Genomic DNA, 16,518 nt, shown 5'->3' with positions numbered 1-16,518 from the left:
GATCCACCAGACTGTTAGTGGTGGTGGAGTGTGATCCACCAGACTGTTGGTGGTGGTGGTGGAGTGTGATCCACCAGACTGTTGGTGGTGGTGGTGGAGTGTGATCCACCAGACTGTTGGTGGTGGTGGGGGAGTGTGATCCACCAGACTGTTGGTGGTGGTGGTGGTGAGTGTGATCCACCAGACTGTTGGTGGTGGTGGTGGAGTGTGATCCACCAGACTGTTGGTGTGGTGGTGGAGTGTGATCCACCAGACTGTTGGTGGTGGTGGTGGAGTGTGATCCACCAGACTGTTGGTGGTGGTGGTGGAGTGTGATCCACCAGACTGTTGGTGGTGGTGGTGGAGTGTGATCCACCAGACTGTTGGTGGTGGTGGTGGAGTGTGGATCCACCAGGACTGTTGGGTGGTGGTGGAGTGTGATCCACCAGACTGTTGGTGGTGGTGGGAGTGTGATCCACCAGACTGTGGTGGTGGTGGTGGGAGTGTGATCCACCAGACTGTTGGTGGGTGGTGGGGGAGTGTGATCCACCAGACTGTTGGTGGTGGTGGTGGAGTGTGATCCACCAGACTGTTGGTGGTGGTGGGGAGTGTGATCCACCAGACTGTTGGTGGTGGGGTGGTGGAGTGTGATCCACCAGACTGTGGTGGTGGTGGAGTGTGATCCACCAGACTGTGGGTGGTGGTGTGGAGTGTGATCCACCAGACTGTTGGTGGTGGTGGAGAGTGTGATCCACCAGACTGTTGGTGGTGGAGTGTGATCCACCCAGGACTGTTGGTGGTGGTGGGGGAGTGTGATCCACCAGACTGTTGGTGGTGGTGGTGGAGTGTGATCCACCAGACTGTTGGTGGTGGTGGTGGAGTGTGATCCACCAGACTGTTGGTGGTGGTGGTGGAGTGTGATCCACCAGACTGTTGGTGGTGGTGGTGGAGTGTGATCCACCAGACTGTTGGTGGTGGTGGTGGAGTGTGATCCACCAGACTGTTGGTGGTGGTGGTGGGAGTGTGATCCACCAGACTGTTGGTGGTGGTGGTGGAGTGTGATCCACCAGACTGTTGGTGGTGGTGGAGTGTGATCCACCAGACTGTTGGTGGTGGTGGGGAGTGTGATCCACCAGACTGTTGGTGGTGGTGGTGGAGTGTGATCCACCAGACTGTTGGTGGTGGTGGTGGAGTGTGATCCACCAGACTGTTGGTGGTGGTGGTGGAGTGTGATCCACCAGACTGTTGGTGGTGGTGGTGGAGTGTGATCCACCAGACTGTTGGTGGTGGTGGTGGAGTGTGATCCACCAGACTGTTGGTGGTGGTGGTGGAGTGTGATCCACCAGACTGTTGGTGGTGGTGGTGGTGGTGGAGTGTGATCCACCAGACTGTTGGTGGTGGTGGGGGAGTGTGATCCACCAGACTGTTGGTGGTGGTGGTGGGAGTGTGATCCACCAGACTGTTGGTGGTGGTGGTGGAGTGTGATCCACCAGACTGTTGGTGGTGGTGGTGGAGTGTGATCCACCAGACTGTTGGTGGTGGTGGGTGGAGTGTGATCCACCAGACTGTTGGTGGTGGTGGTGGAGTGTGATCCACCAGACTGTTGGTGGTGGTGGTGGAGTGTGATCCACCAGACTGTTGGTGGTGGTGGGGGAGTGTGATCCACCAGACTGTTGGTGGTGGTGGGGTGGAGTGTGATCCACCAGACTGTTGTGGTGGTGGTGGTGGAGTGTGATCCACCAGACTGTTGGTGGTGGTGGTGGAGTGTGATCCACCAGACTGTTGGTGGTGGTGGTGGTGGAGTGTGATCCACCAGACTGTTGGTGGTGGTGGTGGAGTGTGATCCACCAGACTGTTGGTGGTGGTGGTGGAGTGTGATCCACCAGACTGTTGTTGGTGGTGGTGGAGTGTGATCCACCAGACTGTTGTTGGTGGTCGTGGAGTGTGATCCACCAGACTGTTGGTGGTGGTGGTGGTGGAGTGTGATCCACCAGACTGTTGGTGGTGGTGGAGTGTGATCCACCAGACTGTTGGTGGTGGTGGAGTGTGATCCACCAGACTGTTGGTGGTGGTGGGGGAGTGTGATCCACCAGACTGTTGGTGGTGGTGGTGGTGGAGTGTGATCCACCAGACTGTTGGTGGTGGTGGTGGAGTGTGATCCACCAGACTGTTGGTGGTGGTGGTGGTGGAGTGTGATCCACCAGACTGTTGGTGGTGGTGGTGGAGTGTGATCCACCAGACTGTTGGTGGTGGTGGTGGAGTGTGATCCACCAGACTGTTGGTGGTTGTGGGGGAGTGTGATCCACCAGACTGTTGGTGGTGGTGGGGGAGTGTGATCCACCAGACTGTTGGTGGTGGTGGTGGAGTGTGATCCAGCAGACTGTTGGTGGTGGTGGTGGGGGAGTGTGATCCACCAGACTGTTGTTGGTGGTGGTTGTGGAGTGTGATCCACCAGACTGTTGGTGGTGGTGGTGGGGGAGTGTGATCCACCAGACTGTTGGTGGTGGTGGGGGAGTGTGATCCTCCAGACTGTTGGTGGTGGTGGGGGAGTGTGATCCACCAGACTGTTGGTGGTGGTGGTGGGGGAGTGTGATCCACCAGACTGTTGTTGGTGGTGGTGGTGGAGTGTGATCCACCAGACTGTTGGTGGTGGTGGTGGTGGAGTGTGATCCACCAGACTGTTGGTGGTGGTGGTGGGGGAGTGTGATCCACCAGACTGTTGGTGGTGGTGGAGTGTGATCCACCAGACTGTTGGTGGTGGTGGTGGAGTGTGATCCACCAGACTGTTGGTGGTGGTGGTGGAGTGTGATCCACCAGACTGTTGGTGGTGGTGGTGGAGTGTGATCCACCAGACTGTTGGTGGTGGTGGTGGAGTGTGATCCACCAGACTGTTGGTGGTGGTGGTGGCGGTGGAGTGTGATCCACCAGACTGTTGGTGGTGGTGGAGTGTGATCCACCAGACTGTTGGTGGTGGTGGTGGAGTGTGATCCACCAGACTGTTGGTGGTGGTGGTGGGGGAGTGTGATCCACCAGACTGTTGGTGGTGGTGGGGGAGTGTGATCCACCAGACTGTTGGTGGTGGTGGGGGAGTGTGATCCACCAGACTGTTGGTGGTGGGGGAGTGTGATCCACCAGACTGTTGGTGGTGGTGGTGGAGTGTGATCCACCAGACTGTTGGTGGTGGTGGTGGAGTGTGATCCACCAGACTGTTGGTGGTGGTGGGGGAGTGTGATCCACCAGACTGTTGGTGGTGGTGGTGGAGTGTGATCCACCAGACTGTTGGTGGTGGTGGTGGGGGAGTGTGATCCACCAGACTGTTGTTGGTGGTGGTGGAGTGTGATCCACCAGACTGTTGGTGGTGGTGGTGGTGGAGTGTGATCCACCAGACTGTTGGTGTTGGTGGTGGGGGAGTGTGATCCACCAGACTGTTGGTGTTGGTGGTGGGGGAGTGTGATCCACCAGACTGTTGGTGGTGGTGGTGGAGAGTGTGATCCACCAGACTGTTGGTGGTGGTGGGGGAGTGTGATCCACCAGACTGTTGGTGGTGGTGGTGGAGAGTGTGATCCACCAGACTGTTGGTGGTGGTGGTGGTGGAGTGTGATCCACCAGACTGTTGGTGGTGGTGGTGGTGGAGTGTGATCCACCAGACTGTTGGTGGTGGTGGTGGAGAGTGTGATCCACCAGACTGTTGGTGGTGGTGGGGGAGTGTGATCCACCAGACTGTTGGTGGTGGTGGTGGAGAGTGTGATCCACCAGACTGTTGGTGGTGATGGGGGAGTGTGATCCACCAGACTGTTGGTGGTGGTGGTGGAGAGTGTGATCCACCAGACTGTTGGTGGTGGTGGGGGAGTGTGATCCACCAGACTGTTGGTGGTGGTGGTGGAGAGTGTGATCCACCAGACTGTTGGTGGTGGTGGGGGAGTGTGATCCACCAGACTGTTGGTGGTGGTGGTGGGGGAGTGTGATCCACCAGACTGCTGGTGGTGGTGGAGAGTGTGATCCACCAGACTGTTGGTGGTGGTGGGGGAGTGTGATCCACCAGACTGTTGGTGGTGGTGGAGAGTGTGATCCACCACACTGTTGGTGGTGGTGGGGGAGTGTGATCCACCAGACTGTTGGTGGTGGTGGGGGAGTGTGATCCACCAGACTGTTGGTGGTGGTGGAGAGTGTGATCCACCAGACTGTTGGTGGTGGTGGTGGAGAGTGTGATCCACCAGACTGTTGGTGGTGGTGGGGGACAATAATGAAGTTAGACGACAGTAAGAGGATTACATCAGTCCCAAGGTGCTGAGTTTGGCTTCAGGCGGCCATGGTACTGTGTGTGTCATGGTGGGTACTGTGTCATGGTGGGTACTGTGTCATGGTGGGTACTGTGTCATGGTGGGTACTGTGTGTGTCATGGTGGGTACTGTGTCATGGTGGGTACTGTGTCATGGTGGGTACTGTGTGTGTCATGGTGGGGTACTGTGTGTGTCATGGTGGGGTACTGTGTGTGTCATGGTGGGTACTGTGTGTGTGTCATGGTGGGTACTGTGTCATGGTGGGTACTGTGTGTGTCATGGTGGGTACTGTGTGTGTCATGGTGGGTACTGTGTGTGTCATGGTGGGGTACTGTGTGTGTCATGGTGGGTACTGTGTGTGTGTCATGGTGGGTACTGTGTCATGGTGGGTACTGTGTGTGTCATGGTGGGTACTGTGTCATGGTGGGTACTGTGTGTGTCATGGTGGGTACTGTGTCATGGTGGGTACTGTGTCATGGTGGGTACTGTGTGTGTCATGGTGGGTACTGTGTCATGGTGGGTACTGTGTCATGGTGGGTACTGTGTCATGGTGGGTACTGTGTGTGTCATGGTGGGTACTGTGTCATGGTGGGTACTGTGTCATGGTGGGTACTGTGTCATGGTGGGTACTGTGTCATGGTGGGTACTGTGTCATGGTGGGTACTGTGTGTGTCATGGTGGATACTGTGTCATGGTGGGTACTGTGTGTGTCATGGTGGGTACTGTGTCATGGTGGGTACTGTGTCATGGTGGGTACTGTGTCATGGTGGGTACTGTGTCATGGTGGGTACTGTGTCATGGTGGGTACTGTGTGTGTGTCATGGTGGGTACTGTGTCATGGTGGGTACTGTGTCATGGTGGGTACTGTGTCATGGTGGGTACTGTGTCATGGTGGGTACTGTGTGTGTGTCATGGTGGGTACTGTGTGTCATGGTGGGTACTGTGTCATGGTGGGTACTGTGTGTGTCATGGTGGGTACTGTGTGTGTGTCATGGTGGGTACTGTGTCATGGTGGGTACTGTGTCATGGTGGGTACTGTGTGTGTCATGGTGGGTACTGTGTGTGTGTCATGGTGGGTACTGTGTTATGGTGGGTACTGTGTCATGGTGGGTACTGTGTGTGTGTCATGGTGGGTACTGTGTCATGGTGGGTACTGTGTCATGGTGGGTACTGTGTGTGTCATGGTGGGTACTGTGTGTGTGTCATGGTGGGTACTGTGTCATGGTGGGTACTGTGTGTGTCATTGTGGGTACTGTGTGTGTGTCATGGTGGGTACTGTGTCATGGTGGGTACTGTGTGTGTCATGGTGGGTACTGTGTCATGGTGGGTACTGTGTCATGGTGGGTACTGTGTCATGGTGGGTACTGTGTCATGGTGGGTACTGTGTCATGGTGGGTACTGTGTCATGGTGGGTACTGTGTCATGGTGGGTACTGTGTCATGGTGGGTACTGTGTCATGGTGGGTACTGTGTCATGGTGGGTACTGTGTGTGTCATGGTGGGTACTGTGTGTGTGTCATGGTGGGTACTGTGTCATGGTGGGTACTGTGTCATGGTGGGTACTGTGCGTGTCATGGTGGGTACTGTGTGTGTGTCGTGGTGGGTACTGTGTCATGGTGGGTACTGTGTGTGTGTCGTGGTGGGTACTGTGTCATGGTGGGTACTGTGTCATGGTGGGTACTGTGTGTGTGTCATGGTGGGTACTGTGTGTGTGTCATGGTGGGTACTGTGTCATGGTGGGTACTGTGTGTGTCATGGTGGGTACTGTGTGTGTGTCATGGTGGGTACTGTGTCATGGTGGGTACTGTGTCATGGTGGGTACTGTGTGTGTCATGGTGGGTACTGTGTGTGTGTCATGGTGGGTACTGTGTCATGGTGGGTACTGTGTGTGTCATGGTGGGTACTGTGTGTGTGTGTCATGGTGGGTACTGTGTCATGGTGGGTACTGTGTCATGGTGGGTACTGTGTCATGGTGGGTACTGTGTGTGTCATGGTGGGTACTGTGTGTGTGTCATGGTGGGTACTGTGTGTGTGTCATGGTGGGTACTGTGTGTGTGTGTGTGTCATGGTGGGTACTGTGTGTGTGTGTCATGGTGGGTACTGTGTGTGTGTCATGGTGGGTACTGTGTGTGTGTGTCATGGTGGGTACTGTGTGTGTGTCATGGTGGGTACTGTGTGTGTGTGTCATGGTGGGTACTGTGTGTGTGTCATGGTGGGGTACTGTGTGTGTGTCATGGTGGGGTACTGTGTGTGTGTCATGGTGGGGTACTGTGTGTGTGTCATGGTGGGTACTGTGTACTCACCTAGTTGTACTCACCTAGTTGTGTTTGCGGGGGTTGAGCTCTGGCTCTTTGGTCCCGCCTCTCAACTGTGGGTACTGTGTGTGTGTCATGGTGGGTACTGTGTGTGTGTGTGTCATGGTGGGTACTGTGTGTGTGTGTGTCATGGTGGGTACTGTGTGTGTGTGTGTCATGGTGGGTACTGTGTGTGTGTGTCATGGTGGGTACTGTGTGTGTGTGTCATGGTGGGTACTGTGTGTGTGTGTCATGGTGGGTACTGTGTGTGTGTGTCATGGTGGGTACTGTGTGTGTGTGTCATGGTGGGTACTGTGTGTGTGTGTCATGGTGGGTACTGTGTGTGTGTGTCATGGTGGGTACTGTGTGTGTGTGTCATGGTGGGTACTGTGTGTGTGTCATGGTGGGTACTGTGTGTGTGTCATGGTGGGTACTGTGTGTGTCATGGTGGGTACTGTGTGTGTCATGGTGGGTACTGTGTGTGTCATGGTGGGTACTGTGTACTCCCCTAGTTGTGCTTGCGAGGATTGAGCTTTGGCTCTTTGGTCCTGCCTCTCAACTGTCAATCAACTGGTGTACAGGTTCCTAAGCCTACTGGGCTAGTTTAAAAATAACAGGCATGGGTTAACATTATAGGGGTGAGGTAGGTTACATTGAGTTAATTAGGTAGTTCTTAGTTTTTATCTTAAACTGGTTGAGAGAGGTACAGTCTTTAACATGGTTGGGAAGGTCATTCCACAATCTGGGTCCCTTGATTTGTAGAGCATTTCTAGTTTGATTAAGTCGTACTCTTGGAATATCAAAACTGTATTTATTTCTGGTGTGGTGCTCATGGGTTCTGTTACAACCTTCTATGAAGCTTTTGAGGTCAGGTGTGACATTACAGTTCAGCGTTTATATATATATATATATATATATATATATATATATATATATATATATATATATATATATATATATATATATATGTCGTACCTAGTAGCCAGAACTCACTTCTCAGCCTACTATTCAAGGCCCGATTTGCCTAATAAGCCAAGTTTTCCTGAATTATTATATTTACTATAATTTTTTTCTTATGAAATGATAAAGCAACCCTTTTCTCTATGTATGAGGTCAATTTGTTTTATTGGAGTTAAAATTAACGTAGATATATGACCGAACCTAACCAACCCTACCTAACCTAACCTAACCTATATTTATAGGTAAGGTTAGGTTAGGTAGCCAAAAAAAGCTAGGTTAGGTTAGGTTAGGTAGGTTAGGTAGACGAAAAAACATTAATTCATGAAAACTTGGCTTATTAGGCAAATCGGGCCTTGAATAGTAGGCTGAGAAGTGCGTTCTGGCTATTAGGTACGACATATATATATATATATATATATATATATATATATATACATATATATATGTCGTACCTAGTAGCCAGAACGCACTTCTCAGCCTACTATGCAAGGCCCGATTTGCCTAATAAGCCAAGTTTTCCTGAATTAATATATTTTTTCTATTTTTTTCTTATGAAATGATAAAGCTACCTATTTCATTATGTATGAGGTCAATTTCTTTTTATTAGAGTTAAAATTAACGTAGATATATGACCGAACCTAACCAACCCTACCTAACCTAACCTATCTTTTTAGGTTAGGTTAGGTTAGGTAGCCGAAAAAGTTAGGTTAGGTTAGGTAGGTTAGGTAGTCGAAAAAACATTAATTCATGAAAACTTGGCTTATTAGGCAAATCGGGCCTTGCATAGTAGGCTGAAAAGTGCGTTCTGGCTACTAGGTACGACATATATATATATATATATATATATATATATATATATATATATATATATATATTATATAAAACACATGAGAGGATGTGCAGTGACTTAATGTCTAACATATTCAGAGATATGAATATGAGAGTCAAATAGAAAGAAAGATCTGTGGGTCGATATCACACCGAACCTGTCCCCAGAGGCCCACATCAAAAGGGTATCATCAGCGGCATATGCTAGACTGGCCAATATAAGAACTGCCTTTAGAAACTTGTGTAAGGAATCGTTCAGGACCCTGTATACCACTTATGTAAGACCAATCCTGGAGTATGCAGCTCCAGTCCATACCTAGTTAAATACAAGACGAAGTTAGAGAAGATTCAGAGGTATACCACCAGACTGGTCCCGGAACTGAGAGGAATAAGTTATGAGGAAATGCTAAGGGAGCTGAACCTCACAACCCTGGAAAACAGAAGAGTAAAGGAAGACATGATAACCACCTACAAAATTCTCAGGGGAATTGACAGGGTGGACAAAGACAAACTTTTTAGCACGGGAGGGACACGAACAAGACTTAGTACCCAGATGAGCCACAGGGACGTTAGAAAGAATTTTTTAAGTGTTAGAGTAGTTAACAAATGGAATGCATTAGGCAGTGATGTGGTGGAGGCTGACTCCACACATAGTTTATAATGTAGATATGATAATTATCTACAAACCTTAATTATCTGCAAACAACTCTATTCCTACCTCATAAAATTCGACATACTCAGCCCCTGCCAGTTTGGCTTCCGGTCCCAAAAGAGTACCAACGATGCAATCATTAGTCTCCTTGACGTAATCTACTCAGCCCTTGACAAAAATGAGTTTCCGATTGAACTCTTCATTGACCTAAGAAAAGCCTTTGATACTGTTAATCACAACTACCTTTTACTTAAACTCCATCATTATGGAATCCGAGGCCTTGCCCTAGACTACATCCAATCCTATCTTGGTGACAGACACCAATATGTAGCCATCAATGATACAACCTCTTCCACTCTACCAATAACCGTTGGAGTGCCACAGGGCAGCATCTTGGGACCTCTCCTATTTCTTATATACATCAATGATCTGCCTAATGTTTAACATTCTGAAACCTATTTTGTTTGCTGATGATACTACCCTCATCTATTCTAACCCCAACCCACATACACTAAATAATGTTGTTAATAATGAACTAAAAAAGTTCACTTATGGATGTCAACCAACAAACTAACACTTAACATAAAAAAGACCTACTACATCTTATTTGGAAGCAAATCTACAAATGCAATTCAGTTTCAGATAGATAATGTAAACATTAGCAATAAAAATGATGGAAAGTTTCTCGGCCTATTCCTAGACAAGAGACTTAACTTCAGCACCCACATACAACACATAACTAAGAAGGTCTCTAAAACAGTTGGAATACTCTCCAAAATCAGATATTATGTACCTAACTCTGCTCTCATCTCTCTATATTATGCACTAATCTATCCCTATCTTAATTATGGTATCTGTGCATGGGGTTCAACCACTGCAAACCACCTCAAGTCCATCATCACCCAGCAAAAATCTGCTATCAGAATAATGACAAATTCTGCTTTCAGACAACACTCAGCCCCCTTGTTTAACTCCCTAAACATGCTAAACATAATCTCACTCCACACATTCTCTTGTGTCAACTACATTTACAAAACCCTGTTCTTAAATGCAAATCCTGCTCTGAAACTCTCCCTGGACAGATGTAATAGGACCCATTATCACCACACCAGAAATAAATATCTCTTTGATATCCCCAGAGTCAAACTTAATCACTTTCACGCCCGCCACAAAATGGACTGGACGGACATCGACTTTCTGGAGGTGAATTCGACGTTTTCGGGTGACCGAGCGGCAACACTGAAAAGTGTATACTCTTTTCACTGTCCTGACCTTAATTTTCGATGTACAGGTTTCACTTTTGTACCAATGTGTTCGCAATAGAATGATCTATAGGAACATATAAGAACATATGTATATGTCACCAAAGCATGAGTTAAATCACACAAAGAGCTAAAGAGCTACATCGATCACTAGCCGCGAGCTCCAAACACCGACGAAATGTTTCTATTCTTTTCAGGGTTGTCAACTCCACACTTGTTCTACAGCGTTAAATTTGATATCACTGTGATCGTAATTAAATTTGCTACACGGACATATGCATATAAATATAGAATCATGATCGCGGCCCACACCAAGAGTGTGTTTAAGATAAAAACTAAAAACTACCTAATAAATTCCCTGTAATCTACCTCACTCCTCTATTGTCAACCCATGTCCGTTATTTTCTTTTTTTAATCAACACTGTTTGTCAACCTATTGTATTTGTGCTGCTTTTTCAGTCATGTTCCCCCTTTTTTTTTATCTTTATTTGTATTTGTTCTCAACATCTTTTATTCTTTATGCTCAATTAGTATTAAGTTCTAGATATTAATGTTTTTCTTGCCCGAAACGCATTGCGTAATAGTGGCTTTAGGCATTGTATGTACTAGCTCTATCTATATATCAATCCATTAATGTAACATCACTTGTATGTATATACCTTACCTGAATAAACATCTGAATCTGAATCTGAATCTGAATCTGTTAAGTGGGCGATAACACTCGCCGTGTCAACAATGCAATAGTCTTTCCACTAAGTTACAATACAATGCCGTTCTCCCAAATAGGCCATGTGCCTATTAGAGAAAACGGAAATTTAATGGCAAACATTTTCATACTATCCCCAAGTCGATCGAATAAAAATTGGATTTTATACAAATATTTTTTAATCGCGCGTAAATTTACGACGCTCCCGCAACTCTTGATACACATGCGTGTAGTTACGCGTCGTTTATTTACGACCCAGGGGCGCTAAAGTGTTTAAATTAATTAATCTGTGTAAACACACTATGCAAATAAAGGGACCCAGTCTATGGAACTCACTCACTATTGAATTGAAAAGCTCTCCAACTTTTGCGTCATTCAAAAACAAAACTAAAAACTACCTAATTTCATCGTCATAGTTTTTTACCTTTTACTTTAAAATTGCACTGTATCTATTGCTACCCAATCTCCAAATTGTCTTTGTGGTGTCTGTTAATCTTGTTTAAATTACCAATCAAGCTGTCAATGTAATCAATCAGAGCTTTAATATAACAATGTGCTTTAATATACTTACTAATCTCTCTCATATCATTTTTTTCTTGCAATGTATTTGTTATTATTTTATTAATTCTGATAGAATTTACCTACTTAACATTATCTGTTAGATTAAGGACCTGCCCGAAACGCTGCGCGTACTAGTGGCTTTACAAGATTGTAAATACTATGCTATGTATTCTCTGTACCTACCTTGATACCTTGAGGAGCTAACGGGGCTTAGCGTCCCCGCGGCCCGGTCGTCGACCAGGCCTCCTGGTTGCTGGACTGATCAACCAGGCTGTTGGACGCGGCTGCTCGCAGCCTGTGACATGATCACAGGATATAAATAAGAGAGGACCAGTGTGAGTGAAGAAGGTGTTGACCGTGAGCAGCAGGTCATGCCGCCGGCAGGCAGGCAAGCAGGCAGGCGGGCAGGCGGCCAAGGTCTCGCCCACTCCTGCTCCTGGAAATGTGCTGTCAGTTCTCAGAACACACTGGCGGCCGGCCAGCTCCTCACTACCACAAGTTTTCTACATTTTTTTGTATAAAAGGTTTACTTGATATTTTAATTAACCACAGCTTAGTAGTTTTGGACTTAAGACTACTCAAGCTCTTTTTTAGGAGTCTCACGACCACCACCACATACTCTTACTGACCAACCAGGATACTATAGTAACTATATGAGTATCACGACCACCACCACATACTCTTACTGACCAACCAGGATAGTATAGTAACTATACGAGTATCACGACCACCACCACATACACTTACTGACCAACCAGGATACTATAGTAACTATATGAGTATCACGACCACCACCACATACACTTACTGACCAACCAGGATACTATAGTAACTATATGAGTATCACGACCACCACCACATACACTTACTGACCAACCAGGATACTATAGTAACTAGCTGCATCCTCTTTACCTACAAATAATAACTGAACACCTCACATTATGAGACATACACAAAGGCACTAAGCTCAGCCACTCAGGATATTAGATCAGCCAAAACAAACTACGAAACAAAACTTACCCAAAACAGAGAAGGATCCAGAGTTGCTCTATGACTCTATAAGAAGGTAGAACCCCTAAAAGATGAGACTAGCCAAGTTATATTGGATGATAAACAGGCAGCAACACTGAATGAACACTTTACAACAGTGTTCACACTAGAACGATTGAACATCCTTGACGGACACTGTGAAGGGGAGTTAAGGGGTTACCCATTACATGCGACACAGTCAGGAAGAACTTTGACAAACTAAAAGACTCAAAAGTCCCGGATATGAATGGAGTTCACTCCAAAGACGTAAAGGAACTGGCAGATGAAATATGTGTACTAGTGAAGCTGCTGTACAGAACACCCGTGTGGACCAGGGAACACTCCCACCACCTCCCCCCCCCCCCCCCCACCAGGTGGGAAACATACAGATGAAAACAGGCAGACAGCTCAGCAGACAACTAGGGTCCGATCAGCGTGACCTCACGCATCTGCACGCTCACGGGGAGACTCGCGAGGGACAGACACGCGTGGGACAGACTCGCGAGGAACAGACTCGCGAGGCAGAGACTCGCGAGGCAGAGACTCGCGAGGGACAGACTCGTGAGACAGAGACTCGCGAGGGACAGACTCAACAACTCACAAAGAACCATGTTGTAAAATCAACGCAACTTTGGTGAGTAAAAAACAGATCCTGCTTTACAAGCCGCGGCTCACATTTTTTGTAAACAGCCAGGTATTCGAGAGGGTTCGAATCCAAGTCGGGTCAAAGAGATTTTAGTACAAATAATATGTATGTACGTATATATATTGATATTTACTTCAGCTGAATTGATGCAATGATTGATTAGCCTCCGTCCTTGTGGCTCATTTGAATAATTAGTCAACCAGGGCCGCCAAGGTGATCGGTCACACCCTTCAACCTGAGGCACCTTGTTGGCCTTGACAACCACCATGGACATCTTGAGTAGCTAAACTACTCTTAGCTTAATGGCCTAGTAGTGCTGGGGGTCTAGCTTCAGCTCCTGGGCCCTGCCGGGTTGGAGTCCACCTGCCTGTGGCGTCTTGCATAAGTCTCCTTCCCTCAATATGGCATCAGTCAGGACCATAGTAGACTATGGCATCAGTCAGGACCATAGTAGACTATGGCATCAGTCAGGACCATAGTAGACTATGGCATCAGTCAGGACCATAGTAGACTATGGCATCAGTCAGGTGAATAGTAGACTATGGCATCAGTCAGGTGAATAGTAGACTATGGCATCAGTCAGGTGAATAGTAGACTATGGCATCAGTCAGGTGAATAGTAGACTATGGCATCAGTCAGGTGAATAGTAGACTATGGCATCAGTCAGGTGAATAGTAGACTATGGCATCAGTCAGGACCATAGTAGACTATGGCATCAGTCAGGTGAATAGTAGACTATGGCATCAGTCAGGTGAATAGTAGACTATGGCATCAGTCAGGTGAATAGTAGACTATGGCATCAGTCAGGACCATAATAAGATTTAAGAACAGGGTTTTGTAAATGTAGTTGACACAAGAGGATTTGTGTAGTGAGATTATGTTTAGCATGTTTAGGGAGTTAAACAAGGGGGCTGAGTGTTGTCTGAAAGCAGAATTTGTTATTATTCTGATAGCAGATTTTTGCTGGGTGATGATGGACTTGAGGTGGTTTGCAGTGGTTGAACCCCATGCACAGATACCATAATTAAGATAGGGATAGATTAGTGCATAATATAGAGAGATGAGAGCAGAGTTAGGTACATAATATCTGATTTTGGAGAGTATACCAACTGTTTTAGAGACTTTCTTAGTTGTGTGTTGTATGTGGGTACTGAAGTTGAGTCTCTTGTCTAGGAATAGGCCGAGAAACTTTCAATCATTTTTATTACTAATGTTAATTAACATTATCTATCTGAAGCTGAATTGCATTTGTAGATTTGCTTCCAAATAAGATGTAGTAGGTCTTTTCTATGTTAAATGTTAGTTTGTTGGTTGACATCCATAAGTGGGCTTCTTTTAGTTCATTATTAACAATATTATTTAGTGTATGTGGGTTGAGGTTAGAGTAGATGAGGGTAGTATCATCAGCAAACAAAACAGGTTTCAGAATGTTAGAGACATTAGGCAGGTCATTGATGTATATAAGAAATAGGAGAGGTCCTAAGATGCTGCCCTGTGGCACTCCAACGGTTATTGGTAGAGTGGAAGAGGTTGTATCATTGATGGCTACATATTGGTGTCTGTCACCAAGATAGGATTGGATGTAGTCTAGGGCAAGGCCTCGGATTCCATAATGATGGAGTTTAAGTAAAAGGTAGTTGTGATTAACAGTATCAAAGGCCTTTCTCAGGTCAATGAAGAGTCCAATCGGGAACTCATTTTTGTCAAGGGCTGAGTAAATTATATCAAGGAGACTAATAATTGCATCGTTGGTACTCTTTTGGGAGCGGAAGTCAAACTGACTGGGGCTTAGTATGTCAAATTTTACGAGATAGGAGTAGAGCTGTTTGCAGATAATTTTTTAAAATATTTTTTGATAGTATGGGTAGGTTTGATATTGGTCTATAATTGTTTATGTCTGCCGGATTACCTCCTTTATGAACTGGTGTTACTCTTGCTTTTTTTAAGGATATCAGGGAAGGTATGACACTCAAGGGATTTGTTGAACAGCAGAGCTATAGGTGGCGCAAGGGCATAGGAAGCGCTCTTGTATACAATGGATGGGATTTCACTGATGTTCCCAGCTTTGGTTTTTAGTGAGTGTATGATGGACACAACATCTGTCGGGCAGACTGGTGAGAGGAGAAGAGAGTTTGGATAGCTGCCTGAAAGATATGTGTTGATATGTGTCTGAGTCTGTGGGATTTTACTGGCAAGATTAGCACCAACCGATGAAAAGAAGTTATTAAATTAATTTGCCATTTCTAAATCAGTTGACGGTGTAAGGCCATCCTTAGAGAGTGTTATCTGGTTGTGGGAGTGTTGTTTAGTTCCTAGGATATTAGAGATGGTATTCCATGTGCTTTTCATGTTGCCTTTTGCTTCTTTCAATCTAGTCTCATAATATGAATGTTTAGCTTTTCTTGTGATACTGGTAAGCACTGATGAGTACCTCTTAACTACTTCCTTTGTAACTAGGTCAATCCTAAATTTCTTTTCATATTCAGGTTTTTTGTTGATTGATTTAATTATGCCACTTCTGAGCCACGGATTTTTTTTTCTTTTATCAGTTACTTGTTTGGTAAGGAGGGGACAGTGAGTGTTGTAGAGGCTTAGAGTTTTGGAGAGAAAGAGGTTAGTTAATGAGTTTATATCCTGTGTATTATTAAATTCAGATTCCCAGTTAATATTGTGAAGTGCATTAGAGAGATTGCCTAAAGCTGATTCACTGTGTAGCCTGAATGAGAGTTTCTTGGTTTCTGGTGGTGTTGTGTCCATGTTTGTTATGAGGAAGGTAGGATAGTGGTCAGTTGTTCTATCATAGATTACCCCAGATGTAAGGGGAGCTGTTATATTAGTCCATAGGTGATCCAGGGTAGTGGCAGATGTTTGAGTGACTCGGGTGGGCTTGGTGATTGTGGGGATTAGCATACAGGAGTGCATGCTGTTACGGAAATAGTCAACTTGAGGGTTGTTTTGAAGACCCAGGTCAATATTGATATCATCTCCCAGAATGATGTGATTTTTGTTGAGATTGTTATTTATGATAAGATTCCTTAGGTTATCTGAGAATGAAGCTATGTTGGTATTAGGAAATCTATAGATGGCACCGATAGTCAAGGATAGTCAGGCTTCGTCTCAACTCCTACGACACTTCACAACACTGCCAACAAACCGACTGCTATATCCAGGACTGCTAAACAAATATAAAAACTCACTAAACTCTGTGTATCTAATCAAACAAATGAGTCGACGTAAACACAGACGTCACCAGACCATGGTGAGGGCGGGGGGAGGGGCGGTGGAGGCAGTTCCTGGAAGGTGGGGTTTGGTTCCCAGAACC

At 46.5% G+C, this 16,518-nt stretch overlaps 1 protein-coding gene across 2 annotated transcripts in view; it reads right to left on the bottom strand.

Annotated features, from left to right (window-relative positions):
• Window positions 1–16,518, bottom strand: part of rtp (MORN repeat-containing protein retinophilin) — a 77,156-nt gene that overhangs the window by 34,655 nt on the left and 25,983 nt on the right. The window contains exon 1 of one of the 2 annotated variants that reach the window (XM_069324495.1): window positions 11,705–11,917. The exons of the other annotated variant lie outside the window; for it this stretch is intronic. The gene's annotated coding sequence lies outside the window, so the exon portion shown is untranslated. Of the gene's footprint in view, window positions 1–11,704; window positions 11,918–16,518 lie in introns of those variants that run through there. 2 annotated transcript variants of the gene reach the window in all.

Source organism: Procambarus clarkii, chromosome 14 (genome assembly GCF_040958095.1).
Source record: "Procambarus clarkii isolate CNS0578487 chromosome 14, FALCON_Pclarkii_2.0, whole genome shotgun sequence".
Lineage (NCBI taxonomy): Eukaryota > Metazoa > Arthropoda > Malacostraca > Decapoda > Cambaridae > Procambarus > Procambarus clarkii.
The sequence above is the reverse complement of the archived record's forward strand: the minus strand, read 5'-3'. Positions and strand labels throughout refer to the sequence as shown.